At 41.6% G+C, this 17,544-nt stretch overlaps 1 pseudogene; it reads right to left on the bottom strand.

Annotated features, from left to right (window-relative positions):
* Window positions 1–1,052: 1,052 nt before the first annotated feature.
* LOC145409401 (5S ribosomal RNA) lies at window positions 1,053–1,172 on the bottom strand (annotated as a pseudogene).
* Between the last annotated feature and the right edge of the window lie 16,372 nt (window positions 1,173–17,544).

The following is a 17,544-nucleotide window of genomic DNA, read 5'->3' as shown; positions in this document are numbered from 1 at the left end:
CAGTACCAGGTGTTTGGAGACACCTGTATAATGCACTTATAAGCCCAGGTGAGCACTTTTTTTTGGTATTTTCCAATGTTTCTCATAAAAAGTGGAGGTTTGAGCCCCCCTAAAAAAAATCTGCTGGGATTGGGGGGGGGGGGTCACTGGTGAACAATCTGCCGTGACGTGATGGGTAAGGCTAAAGTTCAAGATCACAGAGGTAGATCAAATGATGACCTGGCAAAATTACCTTAACCCCTTAACCGCGGGGCATCACTTTCGTGACGCTTGGGAGCAAGGGATCATACCACGGGGCATCACTTTCGTGATTCTTTGTTATTTTGAATTCACCCGGACTTTCAAGTGGTAGCTTGTATCATCTATCAGTACTGCCAATGTCCAACACTAGTCAGCACTCCTAATCTCATCTGTACTCCCATCCATTGTTGACAATTTAGCCATTTCTCCCTGTTCTTGACTCCCCTCCCTACCTCCACTCCATTACCCTCTCCTCTCACCTGCCTAGCCGTGCTATGCTAAGTAAATCTTCCCTGGAATTATCCACTGATTTCATCCATTGAAATAAGCCCTATGCCCTATTCTTATACCAAATAATATATATAAAAAAGAAATAAGGTAAGTGAGAGTGCCATACACCTGGAATTGGCTTAATTTCGCCTGACAACACCTCACGTGCACTCGTTCGCTAATTTTCGCAGTTTATTTCCCCTTGAAATATGCCATATAATCTATTTTCATAATAAAAATATATATAAAAAAGTCAGGGAGAAGCCTAAGTGATATTTACATTCACCTGAAACTACCTAATTATTGCAGGCCACCACAATGTATTCTACACTAAGTAAATCTTCCCTGGAATTTTTTCCACTGATTTCATCCATTGAAATAAGCCCTACGCCCTATTCTTATACGAAATTTCATTCATTCATTCGTTCATTGCCAGACGCCATGTATCCCAAACGGGGTGGCCAAGGGCTTAGAGTTAATTGTTTTACAGGGAGTGGCACTAATCCTCCACCAACCCCACTCGACACGTAGGGAGAACGTTATGCCAACAGCATCTGGTGTTCCCAGGTGGTCACCCATCCAAGTACTAACCAGACCCAACGTTGCTTAACTTCGCTGATCGGACGGGAAGCGGTGTACTCAGCAAGTCATGAGGTGATGGCGGCATGGATGTGTAGAATCGAAACCATTATCTCTCAGCCATGGATCAGGACCCTCTTCCGATCTGCCCGTGAGGCTTATACGAAATAATATATACAAAAAAAAAAATAAGGTAAGTGATAGTGCCATACACCTGGAATTGGCTAATTATCACCTGACAACACCTCACATGCACTCCTTCACTAATTTTCGCTGTTTGTTTCCCCTTGAAATATGCCGTATAATCTATTCTCGTAATAAAAATATATATAAGGAGGAAAGGGCGAAGCCTAAGTGATAATTATATTCACCTGGAAATACCTAAATTATAATGTATTGTCTAGATTTCCTGCCAATCATTTCACAGCTATATATTAGCAGCTCTCACGAGGCTGATGTTGGCAGTAATGTACTCTCCCTAGGTAGGCCACCCCGGCCCACCAGTATTAGTTTACTGTCGTCTTTCAAGGTGAAAGTACGTCGGATTCGTGCCTGCTAAATTCCACCGCTTTTTAGCCCCATGCAAAGGGCCCTGTGATCTCTTCCCCCTGCTAAACCTCGTGTGGAAAGAGGTAAATGGCTGACAAATGATAGAGAGTGAATACGATCTTCCTGGTGAGGTAAACAATGCAAGTGGAATTGTAAATAATGTGTAAATAATGTGTAAACAGCACGTGAAAGCAGTGAATGTAAATATAAGTGAACAGTGGAAAATAGTTATATAAGTTACTGCAAGTTACAGTGCCTAACACAGTGTAAATAAAATAGAAATGTAAATAATGTAAATAAAATAGAGAACATAAATAGAAATGTAAATGATTATTATTATAAGAATACGAGTATATATACTAGGAGTAATGAAAGTGAAAGTTTCACTCTAGCATGTATGAATACTATGAATTATGAGAGTGAAGGTGAAAGTGACATTCACTCTCAACGCTAGCATACAGGACGAGAAACTGAATGCTACGTATTTTACTGAAAGAGAAATTGAATGCCTACAGTGACAATAAACTACTATTACTGAAGGAAACTTATGGATAAAGACTGTAGATATATATAAGTGTTATATAGTAATAGAAATATAAACTGTGAGTGTTTTTATGAATAATAAATGACAACACCAGCGGCGAACTAGCGCAAGTAGGAAGGTCATACGCCCTCGTAATTTTCATTGCTTTCATAGTGTTTTTTTTTGGGGGGGAGTATGGATTCCAAACTATTTGTGAATCATAGAATAGTGTTTCTAGTGATAATATCAGGCTGTGCTAATCATATTACGGGTTGTCGGGAAGTGTAAAGTGGAGACTTCGTTACCCAACTTCAGAGGTCTCCACAAGTCCTACGGTACTCGACGAAGGCTCAACAAACACCCCAGGAGAAACCTGAAGGTATGTGCCATAGGCATATGTGATTTTAATATTCTACCGTAGGGCTAATAACTGATTTTTGGCAAATATTTTTAGAGAGTCTGTCGGAGCACGAATATGCCCGCGGGAGCCACAAGTCAAAGCAAAACAAGCCCGCGGTTAAGGGGTTAAACAACTTTATTCAGCTAAGTCCAAATGTTGTTTAATTGGTGGGTTGAGGATATTATACAAATGAATGACTCACTTTTAGAAAACAACAGTTATAGACTAAGGTCACAGGGCATGATCAGAGTTCGACCTGTGTGTCTATGTGTGAACCAAACAGCTAATGTGGTTTGGTCTCATTTAGATCAGATTTTGTGGGTGAGTTGAGGATTATCCAAGAGGTTGGTCCATTGCCCTTGAAGGCAACAAGTCAAACTTCAAGGTCATCTAACAGGGTCAGCTTAAACAGTTTTCTTCGATGTAGAATAAACTTTGTGGAAGACTTCACGTGAATACAACGATAGATAAAATCGATTACGAAAACAATCTACCAAAGTTTTAGATCACAAAGAACGGTCATAGGTCAAGGCTACTAGACAGAGGCAACACAACAGCTTTGATCTGCTTTGAACCAAAGTTGGTGGAAAGGCTGTAGGGCAGGCGAAAATGAAGTAATTCGATTTTGAGAGTATCTGTCGAAGGTCGAGGGCACAGTCATATTACCGGCCCTGAGACCAGTTGGTGTGCTTGTGTGTGGCACTCTCTGAATGCTCAGTTTTTATGTATTCCTTTATTTAAGAGAAATTTACCTCCAATATGACCACGTTTGGAAACCAGAATCAGGAATTGACTACAATGTCAACATGAGGCAAGCTGACCAGTCTGACTCCATGATTTCCAATGTGGAATGTGCCAGTACCACACTGAAGTGGTACAAAAAACTATTTTTTCACCTGTTGGACATCACGGTCCTCAACACCCTCTACCTCCATGTCTTGACTATGGGTGCCTCAGAGACCTTCAAGGGGTTTGTGAGGAAGCTGTCCCTGGAAATAATCTCAAAATATGCAGAGAACACACTGCCCCGCCACAGCCGGCCAGACTTTCTTACGCCTCACAGGACGCCACTTCCCCACCATCATCCCTCCTCAAACGAACCGTCCTAGACCCCAACTCCGCTGTTACGAATGCAGTCACTCAAAAGTAAGACCAACCACTCAGAGAAAAGACAGGAGGTACGAGTGAGTTGAATGCAACATTGAATTGTGCGTAGAGCCCTAATTCAGGGAATACCACACATTAGTACATTACTGATACTGTGTGTGTTTGCGATATATGACACTCCCTGTAATAGTAAGGCCTGTAAAAATATGTGATAACAGTTATATAAGGTTGAAACTTGTATAATGTTTGTGGAAAAGTATAATGTAAGTTGAAGTATTGAATGTAAGTTGAAACAACAGTCATAGTGGTCAACTGTGCAAGAATTTGGCTGTTTTTATGTGTTCGGTGAGTGAAACAACGCTGATATCACCGATATGATTGTGTGAAAACCAATATATTCCTATACTACATATAAATTCCTACCAATTGAACAAATATCTACCTATTCTGAGTGGTTTGCAATATACCCCTACCATAGAAAATGTGACAGCAGCAGTACAGCTCCAGGGAAGACAGTACCAGGAGTTTGGAGACACCTGTATAATGCACTTATAAGCCCAGGTGAGCACTTTTTTTGGTATTTTCCAATGTTTCTCATAAAAAGTGGAGGTTTGAGCCCCCCAAAAAAAAATCTGCTGGGATTAGGGGGGGTTGGCACTGGTGAACAATCTGCTGCGACATGGCAGGTAAGGCTAAAGGTCAAGATCACAGAGGTAGATCAAATGATGACCTGGCACAATTTCCTTAACCACTTAACCGCGGGGCGTCACTTTCGTGACGCTTGGGAGCAAGGGATCATACCGCGGGGCAACACTTTTGTGATTCTGTGTTATTTTGAATTCACCCGGGCTTTCAATTGGTGGCTTGTATCATCTATCAGTACTGCCAATGTCCAACACTAGTCAGCACTCCTAATCTCATCTGTACTCCCATCCATTGTTGACAATTCAGCCATTTCTCCCTGTTCTTGACTCCCCTCCCTACCTCCCCTCCATTACCCTCTCCTCTCGCCTGCGCGGCCATGCTACGCTAAATAAATCTTCCCTGGAATTATCCACTGATTTCATCCATTGAAATAAGCCCTAAGCCCTATTCTTATACCAAATAATATATACAAAAAAGAAATAAGGTAAGTGAGAGTGCCACACACCTGGAATTGGCTAATTATCACCTGACAACACCTCACGTGCACTCGTTCGCTAATTTTCACTGTTTATTTCCCCTTGAAATATGCCATATAATCTATTCTCATAATAAAAATATATATAAGAAAGGAAGGGAGAAGCCTAAGTGATATTTACATTCACCTGAAACTACCTAATTATTGCAGGCCACCACACTGTATTCTACACTAAGTAAATCTTCCCTGGAATTTTTTCCACTGATTTCATCCATTGAAATAAGCCCTATGCCCTATTCTTATACGAAATAATATATACAAAAAAAAAAAATAAGGTAAGTGATAGTGCCATACACCTGGAATTGGCTAATTATCACCTGACAACACCTCACATGCACTCCTTCACTAATTTTCGCTGTTTGTTTCCCCTTGAAATATGCCGTATAATCTATTCTCGTAATAAAAATATATATAAGGAGGAAAGGGAGAAGCCTAAGTGATAATTACATTCACCTGGAAATACCTAAATTATAATGTATTGTCTAGATTTCCTGCCAATCAATTCATAGCTATATATTAGCAGCTCTCACGAGGCTGATGTTGGCAGTAATGCACTCTCCCTAGGTAGGCCACCCCGGCCCACCAGTATTAGTTTACTGTCGTCTTTCAAGGTGAAAGTACTTCGGATTCGCGCCTGCTAAATTCCACCGCTTTTTAGCCCCATGCAAAGGGCCCTGTGATCTCTTCCCCCTGCTAAACCTCGTGTGGAAAGAGGTAAAGGGCTGACAAATGATAGAGAGTGAATACGATCTTCCTGGTGAGTAAAACAGTGCAATGGAATTGTAAATAATGTGTAAACAGCAAGTGAAAGCAGTGAATGTAAATATAAGTGAACAGTGGAAAATAGTTTTATAAGTTACTGCAAGTTACAATGCCTAACACAGTGTAAATAAAATAGAAATGTAAATAATGTAAATAAAATAGAGAACATAAATAGAAATGTAAATGATTAGTATTATAAGAATACGAGTATATACAATATACTAGGAGTAATGAAAGTGAAAGTTTCACTCTAGCATGTATGAATACTATGAGTTATGAGAGTGAAGGTGAAAGTGACATTCACTCTCAACGCTGGTATACAGGACGAGAAACTGAATGCTACGTATTTTACTGAAAGAGAAATTGAATGCCTGCAGTGACAATAAACTACTATTACTGAAGGAAACTTATGGATAAAGACTGTAGATATATATAAGTGTTATATAGTAATCGAAATATAAACTGTGAGTGTTTTTATGAATAATAAATGACAACACCAGCGGCGAACTAGCGCAAGTGGGAAGGTCATACGCCCTCGTAATTTTCATTGCTTTCATAGTGTTTTTTTTTTTTTTTTTGGGGGGGGAGTATGGATTCCAAACTATTTGTGAATCACAGAATAGTGTTTCTAGTGATAATATCAGGCTGTGGGAATCATATTACGGGTTGTCGGGAAGTGTAAAGTGGAGACTTCGTTACCCAACTTCAGAGGTCTCCACAAGTCCTACGGTACTCGACGAAGGCTCAACAAACACCCCAGGAGAAACCTGAAGGTATGTGCCATAGGCATATGTGATTTTAATATTCTACCGTAGGGCTAATAACTGATTTTTGGCAAATATTTTTAGAGAGTCTGTCGGAGCATGAATATGTCCGCGGGAGCCACAAGTCAAAGCAAAACAAGCCCGAGGTTAAGGGGTTAAACAACTTTATTTAGCTAAGTCCAAATGTTGTTTAACTGGTGGGTTGAGGATATGACACAAATGAATGACTCAGTTTTAGAAAACGAACAGTAATAGACTAAGGTCACAGGGCATGATCAGAGTTCGACCTGTGTGTCTATGTGTGAACCAAACAGCTAATGTGGTTTGGTCTCATTTAGATCAGATTTTGTGGGTGAGTTGAGGATTATCCAAGAGGTTGGTCCATTGCCCTTGAAGGCAACAAGTCAAACTTCAAGGTCATCTAACAGGGTCAGCTTAAACAGTTTTATTCGATGTAGAATAAACTTTGTGGAAGACTTCACGTGAATACAACGATAGATATAATCAATTACGAAAACAATCTACCAAAGTTTTAGATCACAAAGAACGGTCATAGGTCAAGGCTACTAGACAGAGGCAACACAACAGCTTTGATCTGCTTTGAACCAAAGTTGGTGGAAAGGCTGTAGGGCAGGCGAAAATGAAGTAATTCGATTTTGAGAGTATCTATCGAAGGTCGAGGTCACAGTCATATTACCGGCCCTGAGACCAGTTGGTGTGCTTGTGTGTGGCACTCTCTGAATGCTCAGTTTTTATGTATTCCTTTATTTAAGGGAAATTAACCTCCAATATGACTACATTTGGCCATCAGCTGAATTGAATGAGGTTAAGTTAGATTACATGCATTATTTTAAACATATTATTTCCACCTTGCTCATTAGAGTCATGCAGTCGAGTGAAGAAGCTTGAGGCCACCTTGAGTCAGTAGGCTACTCTGGGAACCTTAGTTTTGTAGCGGTATCAACCCTGAATTAAGAAAGAAATTCATGAACGTGCACATTGAAACTATTCTTCCTCTTTTTACACTCACTGTGCTGAGCTCCGGCTTTGTTTTGACAAGAGGATTGATTTTCTGCAATGAATCCTGATAAATAAAAAAAATCAAAGGCTTCTAACGGTTACCCTGAAAAACTCATCCTGCATCCTACTATTTATGGGAGAGAGAGCAACGTAAACCCAGAGTTGCACCACCTGCCCAACACTTGGCCTATTAACAGAGGCTGAGGGCGGTGCACAGAGACTCAGACTGGTACCGAAGACCAAGAAAGGCTGACATCCATCCACAGGCGCTGTAACAAATCTCCTCTTTGGCGTCAATTATGTAGATCAGGCAAAGTTGGTAACTGGCAGGGCATGCTGATGGGTGGTGGGGTACCTCGAGTGGGCTGGACAGGGAGTGAGACAGTGGGTGGGGAGTGAATTAACGGATAAATAAGTGGGATGTTGAGCTGGGCATCACGAGTAGGGTAGGAAAGTGAGTCACTGGGAATACTGCTGCGAGAATATTTCAGGACGTTAGGTACTTGTAAGTGGGTGGGGAGAAAGTCAGTGAAGAGTAAGTAGGATAAGAAATAAATGGGTGGCGAATGAGTAGGATGAGAGTAAGTAGATGGGGAGTACATGGATGGGGATTATGTGAGTGGAAACTAAATATGTGGGGAGTAGGTGGGTGAGGAGAAAGTCGGTGAGGAGTAAGTGGGAAGAGGAGTAATTGGTGGCGAATGAGTGGGAGGAGAGTAAGTAGGTGGGGAGGAAGTGGGTGGGGATTAAGTAGGTCATAAGTAAATAGATGACGAGTAAGAGGGTCGGGAGTAAGTGGGTAGGGGACTAGGGGAATAAGTAGGTGATGAAAGAGTGGATGAGGGAACATGTGTAGGGGGTGAGTCAGTGCCGGAATAATTGGGTGAGGCAATCCGTGGCTGGGGGAGTGAAGATGGGGGAGTTAATGGGTAGGGAGTAAGTGGATGACGATGTAAATGGGTGGGAGAGTGGTTGTTGGAGCGAGATGGTAGGTGAGAGAATGGGGAGGCAGTGGATCGGCGAGTGGTTGAGTGGAGAGTGGATGGAAGCAAGTGGGTGAAGGAGTGGGTGCGAGGGTGGATAGATACATTGGGAGTATGTGGATGGCAAGGATGGAGAATTTTTTAGGGAGTAATTATGTGGGTGCCTAAATGGCTCGCTTGGTAAGCTGCTGTACTCACGCAGTTGCAAGCGCTGGTTCGAATCCTTTCATCCCTACGTCAAGTGGGGTTGGTGGAGGATTAGTGCCCCTCCCTGTAAAACAATTAACTCTAAGCCCTTGGCCACCCCGTCTGGGATACATGGCGTCTGGCAATGGATGGATGGATGGAATTATGTGGAAATGGTGAATGAGGATTCGGTGTGTAGGTGGACAGATGAGTGAAAAGGTGAGTTACACGGTGGGGAGCGGTGTGGGACGGTGGGGCGTTGGAAGGCTTCAATCAAAGTGGGGAGTGGATGGACAGGTGGGTGGGGAAATTGGTAGGGAAGGGTAAATAATAGACTAAATATGTAGACGTGGAGACAAGTTCTGTGGATGGCGGGGTAGACTGAAATGGATAGGTGGGGTTGGGTTGGATGTGGAAATGGCAGTGTGGAAATTCAGAGGACGGAGCTTGTGTGTGTGTGTGTGTGTGTGTGTGTGTGTGTGTGTGTGTGTGTGTGTGTGTGTGTGTGTGTGTGTGTGTGTGTGTGTGTGTGTGTGTGTGTGTGTGTGTGTGTTTAGCATTACCTGTAATTAAAAGAAACTTGAACCGTTTAGGTGAAATAGCTACGGGTCAGCCACGGATACTGCGATTCGATCCTGAGAAGATATAACATATCTCTCGGTCACAGGCCAACATCAACATACTAGAAGTGGGTGTTGCACTGTCCACTGTTTCTGTTTGTGTATCCTTGCGTCTGTCAAAAGATTAAAATTAGTTGTGGATGAATCTCAGAATAGTGTAGGGATTAACTTACCCTTTACTTAACCAGTCATGTTTGAAGTCTCCTTTGAGCTACATAAAATTGTCAGGTAACAGTAAGAATGCAGTTAAACCGGAGGGATTTTTAGAGGTTATTTGCAAGGGGGAAAATGAAACTATGGGTGAGAATGCCTTACGAAATGTAAATGACTAACACGGTAAATGACTGGTGGAAAACAGAAAATGGGAAATGTTCTGGAGTGGATGAAATCACTATTGTGACATTTGCAGTACAACTGCTGTATATTCCCGTTGGTTTCGCAGCTTGCAAAATCAGAAAGGGAGTGGATGCTAGTGTGGGTGGTTATTAGACTGGTAAGTGACTCGATAAGTAGACTGGTTGGTTTGTCACTGGCCTCCTGTTCTGGGGACGATGAGGAATGGGTTCGGGCAGCAAGATCTGACGTTATCATTAGTTTTCTTAGATCTCCGATTGTGTCCATAGACTGGATAGTCAGTTCCCTATGGCCCAATAGTTTTGTGTGTGTGTGTGTGTGTGTGTGTGTGTGTGTGTGTGTGTGTGTGTGTGTGTGTGTGTGTGTGTGTGTGTGTGTGCTCTAGACTCCTTCACATGTCATCATTTCGACGCTAATATCCACCATCGACATTGGATACCGCTATTTGACTCATTCAGGACTTGTACAGTATTATGAATCATCATATTGATTCTCATCCACTTAATTCTTCGCATAAACCAGTTAAGCAAATGTAAGCCATACCACTGTCTAGAGGCTGTTTTGTGCTTCACAGTCTGTGCCTCGTTTTAGTTTCATCCCCCTCCGCCAAAGCAATGTTTAATATCATTGTCTTCTGTTTCATAGTCTGTGCCTTGCATCTGTCCTCCTAACCTATACGATAGCACGACTACTTCAGTACCGTATGTTCTGATTCACCACCTTTCTCTAGGTTGTATGTGGTGACGGCCGTCATCCTCTTATTTGATGTACTGCTACCTAGTTCTTCTTTCATCTTCTTCATTCCTTTTCGGTGTCTGCTCTCTTCTTTTCCCATTTCCCCTATCCTTCCCATCACTTTTTATTGCTCTACTTTCCACTTCAGGTGGCTCTACATTGAGAGACAAGCCTACTAATTTCCTTTAACTTGAAATCATTTATGTTGCTGGGTGGTAACCATATAATCAAGTAACTGGATGATCTGGTGCATACTATGGTGGAGAAACGAATATGCGTCGTCAGTTCTGGAAACAAAACCGCACACTCTTCCTCAAACCTTGATGTGGCATGGTACTACCGTCAGCAAGGAAACACTGGTTTCCTGGATGCTACTGCCCTGCAGGGGAGGCTATTTGCTTGCAGGTGATGGGTCTGCTCGGTCAGACAGACTGGGATTACTCACCAACAAAAACAACCGTCAGTCTTGTCTCTGTTTTACCTTCTATTATCATACCACTGCTTTCTTGTACGTTGTATCTCTCATACCCTTTTTCCTAAACCCCGTTGACTACTTTTTTATAGTAACATGATTCAGTTAAGTCAGTGAGTGAGTTGGAGAGAAGATAGTGTAAGTGGCTGGGGAAGGGAAACTCCTCTTCATTGCCGGTTATATTGTGGGTAATCGTGGTTGCTGTTAAATTTTGATAAACGGCCGACTTGGAGCTATCAAGATGAGAAGAAATGAATCTTTAATATCGCCGAAAATACAAGAACACAAATTGCCTTCGTTATTAGGAATGATTGCCAGTTTGTGAGATCATATGTGCGATCAGAGGAAATAGAAGGGAGGGGAGATTGTAATAAATTCAGGTTGCATTGGGGCTCGATTTTTATTCCAGTAAACAAAGACGAGCCACACAAAACTAGAACATAGATTATTGAGAAGATTTGAAAATTTAGAGAAAGCCTGCAAAAATGGGAGTAAGAGAAGTGGACAAACAGGGGATAGGACACGACTGCGGCCTTTGTAAATGGATGAAAATTATACATCACTAATGAAAATATTAAGCCTGATCGGACCACCAACAATTAATCTCGTGCGATTCTCTTCGATTAGTAACAGTTCAAGGATGGGCAACCGTATTCAGGAACATAAAAAGTTAGAAAACTAGGCTGCGCTCCTGGGTGTATTTTACATGGCAGACAACTCTAGGAAATTCGAACTTTACTCGCTCATGTTCTGTACAATATTTTCTGAATCGACCTTCAAGCAAACAATTAATATCGCTAACAAAGTAGACGAAAGTTGATTCCCATTTCCTTATGCTTCGAAGATCTGTAGCTAATCAAAAGCTCTTAAGGAAGGTAGAAGAGGAGGAAACGAACATTAATGACGAAAATAAAACCTGTTGCAGGTCGGAACGGAGATGCATAATAGCATCTGGAAGCCAAATCCCTTAGGTTAGAGAGAGAGAGAGAGAGAGAGAGAGAGAGAGAGAGAGAGAGAGAGAGAGAGAGAGAGAGAGAGAGAGAGAGAGAGAGAGAGAGAGAGAGAAACCTTGTGAAAGATACATAACAATACAGCAGAGATGTTCTTAAGTAAGAAATGTAGCGTTAGGTATGGTAGGTGCATGTGAGAGGAAATAAAATGTTAAGTGAGAGAAGCAGATTGCAAAATCAAGAGTGCATATGGGTGCAAGAGGAAATGAACTGTCATGTATGATAAATAAATGGTAAAGTTAGCAAAAGTTCGTATGCATGTGAGAGAAAGTGAGATACTGCTAAGTATAACAGCTACATGGAAGGTGAACCGAAATGTTAAATATAACAAGTGTATATTCCAACATCGGGAGCTAGTGTGAGTGCGAGAGAGGAAATGAACTTAAACATTGTATAAGAATATACCAATGTATCGAAGGTTAATATATGCATGAACGTAAGTAAAGTATTGTGATGATAGGCGTGTGGGAGAGAAAGTGCTTGTCAGTTGCGGCGGGTGATAAGGTGCCAGAGGATATTAGTGCCTGCGAATGGTGAACAAATGTGAAAGGTTAGGGGTCTTGAAGGGTTGGATCTAGAAGAGATGATGAGCAGGTAGGATGGGAGCTGAGAAAGACAGAGGTAAGGACAAAGGTAGAGGAATAGAATGAGAGGGAAGGCTGAGAGGAGAATGTTTGTGCGATTGGAATGAGATGAAGGTAAGATGAGAAGACCGAAGGAAGAACGGGGAGAAGAATGACGGAAAAAGAGAGGGTGAGGAACAAATATGAAAGGAAAGTCTGAGTGAAAGTAAAAAAGTGAATGAGAAGATGGAGAGGAGTTGTTGAAAAAAAAAAAAAAAAATAGACATCTAGGATTTTTTTCTGACACCTGGCTCATCTGAACGTTAAGCCAGTGGACTGCGGTCGTAGTACCCCTTATGCCTATACTAGTGCTTGCCAGCAGATATTTGCGGGGCTAAATGATAGCTTTTCCATTACAAAATGTTTGGAAATATCTAAATCATTGTTCCTATACCGTTATTAGCCCACAATGACCAATTCAGACCAAAAAGTTTAAAAATTGATTTTTGTAAATCATCGCTTGTAAGGATTTCCAAGAATTTCTCGCCGTGGTGTCGCGCGCTATCGCAATTTTTTTCTAACACTCCCTGGACATGTAGAAACTTCGTAGCTTCTTGTAGTGGGTTTTGTAGATAGGTTATGCATATATTGTACTCATGGACGAGCTGTAATAATACGGGAGTAGGTTTGTAAGTAGATAACCTTAGTTCCCTTTGTCATGCAATGGCAGGAGATAATCTTAGTTCCCTTTGTCATGCAATGACAGGAGATTATCTTAGTTCCCTTTGTCATGCAATAACAGGAGAGGTAAAGATGAGTATGGGACTGCTTATAATTTTATTGTCTTGAAAAGATTAACTAAAGTCTCTCACACACAAGTGTAGTATAGAGTCCTGCTGTTACCTACCAGACTGTCTCGCTAGACCCCTCTTCTCTCTCCCTCTCTCTACAACCTCTCGCCCTTGAAGCTAGCCTCCTTCTGGCTGTCTAATTCCTCCTTTCTTGTGTAGGAGAGCTTGTGTCACGTGTATTGGATGTATGTGCGGGTTCTAGAAGCTTGTGTGTGTCTGTGTGTATGTAGTGTTTCTGGTGACACACTGCAGGTCTGGCATTCCTTTACTGAGATCTGCGAACGCATTTCCTTTCCAACACCTAGCTTGACTATCATGTTACCTTTAAGACTACACATTTGTGTTCCTATCTATTATGATATGTATGATTATAATATGGAGTCATGACAGACAGTCCGCGGCGTAATGGAAATAGAATTTGGTCGTCTCTATTAACGTTCTCATAAAAGAAACGAATAATCGTAGAGACAGACACACATTCACAGCTTTATATATATATATATATATATATATATATATATATATATATATACCCTATCTCTCTCTCCCTCTCTCTCTCTCCCTCTCTCTCTCTCTCTCTAGCCTATCTATCTATCTATTTATCTTTCTCTCTCTCTCTCTCTCTCTCTCTCTCTCTCTCTCTCTCTATATATATATATATATATATATATGTGGTAGGTGGGGGAGCTCACCATCCACTCAATCAATGTAGTGCTGCTCTCGGGTGTCTGCCCTGTCCTCTCCTCCATCCTTCTTTTCTTCCATCTACTCCTGTCTTTCTTTCCTTCATTCTTTCCTCGTCCTTCTGCCTTCGGGTGACTTTACACTCCCTCTTCTGTCTTTCATTCCTTCATTCTTTCCTCTTCCTTCTGCTCGTGGGTGACTACACTGAGTGACAAGCCAATTGGTTTCCTGTTCACCAGGAAACCATTTACTACGCTGGGTGGTAACCATATAACCAAATTTTGGCTCCTGGTGGTTTAGTGGGTAATTATTGTGCTCCAATCGGATTGAGCCGGTGAAGGTTTATATCCAAGGGATGGTTGGGGTTTATTGCTCACGTAATACCACTCAGGGATGAGTGAGGCTGGTCACTCTCATCTTAAATGTCAGGACCAACTGCCTAGCCCCGGGCTCCTACGCTCCTCATTGGGCAACTTAGGATTGGATGATGGATGGATATATATATATATATTTAAAATATAGTGTGTGTGTGTGTGTGTGTGTGTGTGTGTGTGTGTGTGTGTGTGTGTGTGTGTGTGTTTTACTGTAACTTATAGACAATTTTATTTAGTTCATGGGAATCTTCTCGTAGGAAAAATTGTTAATGAAGTTTGTTTTTTCCTTTCACTGCCCGAAATCTTATGGTGGCTTGAGGTTAAAATACATGAGGTCATTGAACTGTTAATACTAATCGATTATTATAACTCATTCAATATGAAATGTCTTCCACAGGCTGAATAAACAAGTTTGACGGTAGGTAGTATGAAACTTAAAAGATGATATCGCTGTAAAGGATATAAAGTTTAAATGCAGAAAGTTTAGCTGGTGTTGGAGAAAGTAAAGTAGAAAGACGATAGAAGGAATTAAGTGTTAAAAGACAGGACTTACAGCTGTGATTATCGTGTCAGAACTAAATGAGAACTTGTCTGACTAGTCTATCACTTTATCTGTCTTAAGTCAGACGCTTTAATCCCGGTAGGGGTCACCTTGTCCTTATCATCTAGGCTACCCTCTCTCCAGCTTAATCACTTCTTCCCCCTCTTCACCTCATTCTCACAAACACTTCTAGTCAGTCTCTCACTTTCTATTATCTACACAGGGTTAAACCATCTTCTGGCACTTCTTTTCATACTTTCTAACACATCCACCACAACATTACAAACCCCTTCAATTCCTCACTTGTTTCCACGTAACTCCACAGGCTGCATCTCAAAATACTCACATACACTCTTCTACTCAGTCTCTCACTTCCCATTTTCTCCACATGGCTAAATCGTCTCCAGGCACTTCTGCTAATGCTTTCTAACATCCACAGCAAAATCACAAATTTTTTTAGTTTCTCATATGTCTGCTTGCCTCTTCGCGTAACTTCAAATGTTGCATCTCAAAACCGTGCGGAATCTAATCAACTCCTGTCGGGCAAATCAGCAGTCATTAATTGGGCCGGAATCTCTGTTCATTAGTCCGAAACCCCGTAAGTGTAAAGGGATTACTGATAGGGGTTGTATGAAATTCAAATATGAGAAAAAAATGATAGATATCAATTTGTGTTTATAAATACTTTGCGAAAGAGTGACAACTCAAGAACAATGTCCATATGTTTTCTTGAGTTTACGCGTTTTAACCCGAGCCTAATGACCTAATGCAGAAACATGAAGCAGCTCAGAGAGGGCAACACCCGAGCTCATTATCTAGTCTAAGTGCCGAATATTTTACTTTGCCATGTGACCTTGAACTTCAACCGTTTACTCTCAAAATCAAATTATTACATTTTTGTCTAACCCTTCATCCTTCCACCAACTTTGATTAAAATCAGATCAGAAGTGTCTCAGCTGACTTTCTTCAGTAACTTTTACCTCTGACTTTTTGTTCTTATAACTAAATCTCTTTACCCTTTTGCTACCTGAACACTACAAGAAAGCTTAGTTTGCATCGAGTGTGTATTCGAGTGAGGTGGAGGAGAGAAGAGGGAGGTGGAGGCCGAGGGTGAGATGGAGGGATGAAATGGAGAGGTATATGAGAGAGGGATGTGTGAATTGGGAACAAGGCAGTGAAACGGCGTTGGACAGGGCAACATGAAGGCGATTTGTTTGTGGCCACCCCTTACGGGATTGAGGTGTCTGGCAATAGATAGATAGACAGATAGTTACAAGGCCTTGAACATTGAACATTGATCTCAAAAACAGTCGATCAGTCTCTTGGGTGATCCTCAAATCATCCAGCAGGTTTTATCTAACATAGATCTATATTATTTTAGATATTCTGTTCACACAAAATACAGGAGTTGAACTTTGCTTTGTTGTGTGGTCTTGCCCCTGTCCCACCCACGTCACACCACGTGCCCATCCGCCCACACACCCACCCCCGGTTCCCTCATCTTGCCCACACCACCCACTTAGCCCATTCTACCCACTTCTTCCACCACACCCACCCACATCATCCACTACACACACCCACCCCACTTGTCCAGCAAGCCACCTACCCATCCACCCACCAACCTATGCATCTGGCCATCAAGCTTGGATCACCACACAAGATGGCTTGCAACTTAAACACACACACACACACACACACACACACACACACACACACACACACACACACACACACACACACACACACACTCATACACAAAAAAAAGGGAGAGAGAGAGAGAGAGAGGAGGGGAAGGCACAGCTGCTTTTGTAGTACAGGTATTACTGGTATCCGGTGGGCGATTAAATTCTCGTTAAGAAGAAACTACTTGACCTCTAAGACTGAACACTATATCATCGTTTCCCACTGAGGATATTTCTTTTGTTTATTATTGTTACCACCAGACTATTTAATCAAGCTCCTGACTAACCTCATGTGCTGGTGAGATGAAGTAAGAAAACACTTTGACAACATACACGGTAGCAAAAACTTAATTCCTATTCTCTTAGGAGGCTGCTCAGCACCTCTTCCTCTAAAGTTAATGTCGGCATTTGACCCGTTAATATTGTCTCCCATGTCATCAATACCGATTTAGAGAATGATTATTAACCCACTCGCAGCGATATCTATTATCTGTGTTCTATGATCTGGTTTAGAAAAGACTTATTGCACTTGTGACACACGAATAATCTTCCTCAACCTCTCTACAGCTAAAGGTTTCGTAATAAAGCTAAGCTAAGCATCGGACAGTGGGAAGAGTGAAATATACATAATAACAGTGAAAGGGTTAATGTGGCATATGCAGAAATGAATTTGTTCGGAGGAAGTGCTACAGTGTCTCATAAGTCAATGAGAATATAACTCAATCACCACCATCAGCACCACCATTATTTTCATCATCAAAACTTAATTCACATCTAACGATGAGGCAAGATAGAAAAAAAAAAAATAAGTAGGACAACTAACAAATATTATACTTACTGAATGGGCTACAGGCTGTCATTGCTTCGAAAAATACAGGCGAAAATTTTAGAAAATCAGACGAAAAACCTAAAGCCGCCTTGCTCGGTATGACTGACTAAGGACTAATAAAGTGGGGAAAGGAAGTTCATTACATTATTAGCATTCTTGAGGCATTATGAAGGAGTGGCAGGGTGAGTAAGAGTGTGAGTAGGCCCGCGTGAGAAAGAGTGAGCAGGAGTGAAAAAGCGTGGAGAATGTAAGACTGAGCTTTGGGA

The sequence above is a fragment of the Coenobita brevimanus genome, chromosome 80 (assembly GCF_032717465.1).
Source record: "Coenobita brevimanus isolate Jiangsu-jjx chromosome 80, ASM3271746v2, whole genome shotgun sequence".
In the NCBI taxonomy this organism is placed as follows: domain Eukaryota; kingdom Metazoa; phylum Arthropoda; class Malacostraca; order Decapoda; family Coenobitidae; genus Coenobita; species Coenobita brevimanus.
Note: the sequence above shows the minus strand (reverse complement) of the source record. Positions and strands in the feature narration are given on the sequence as shown.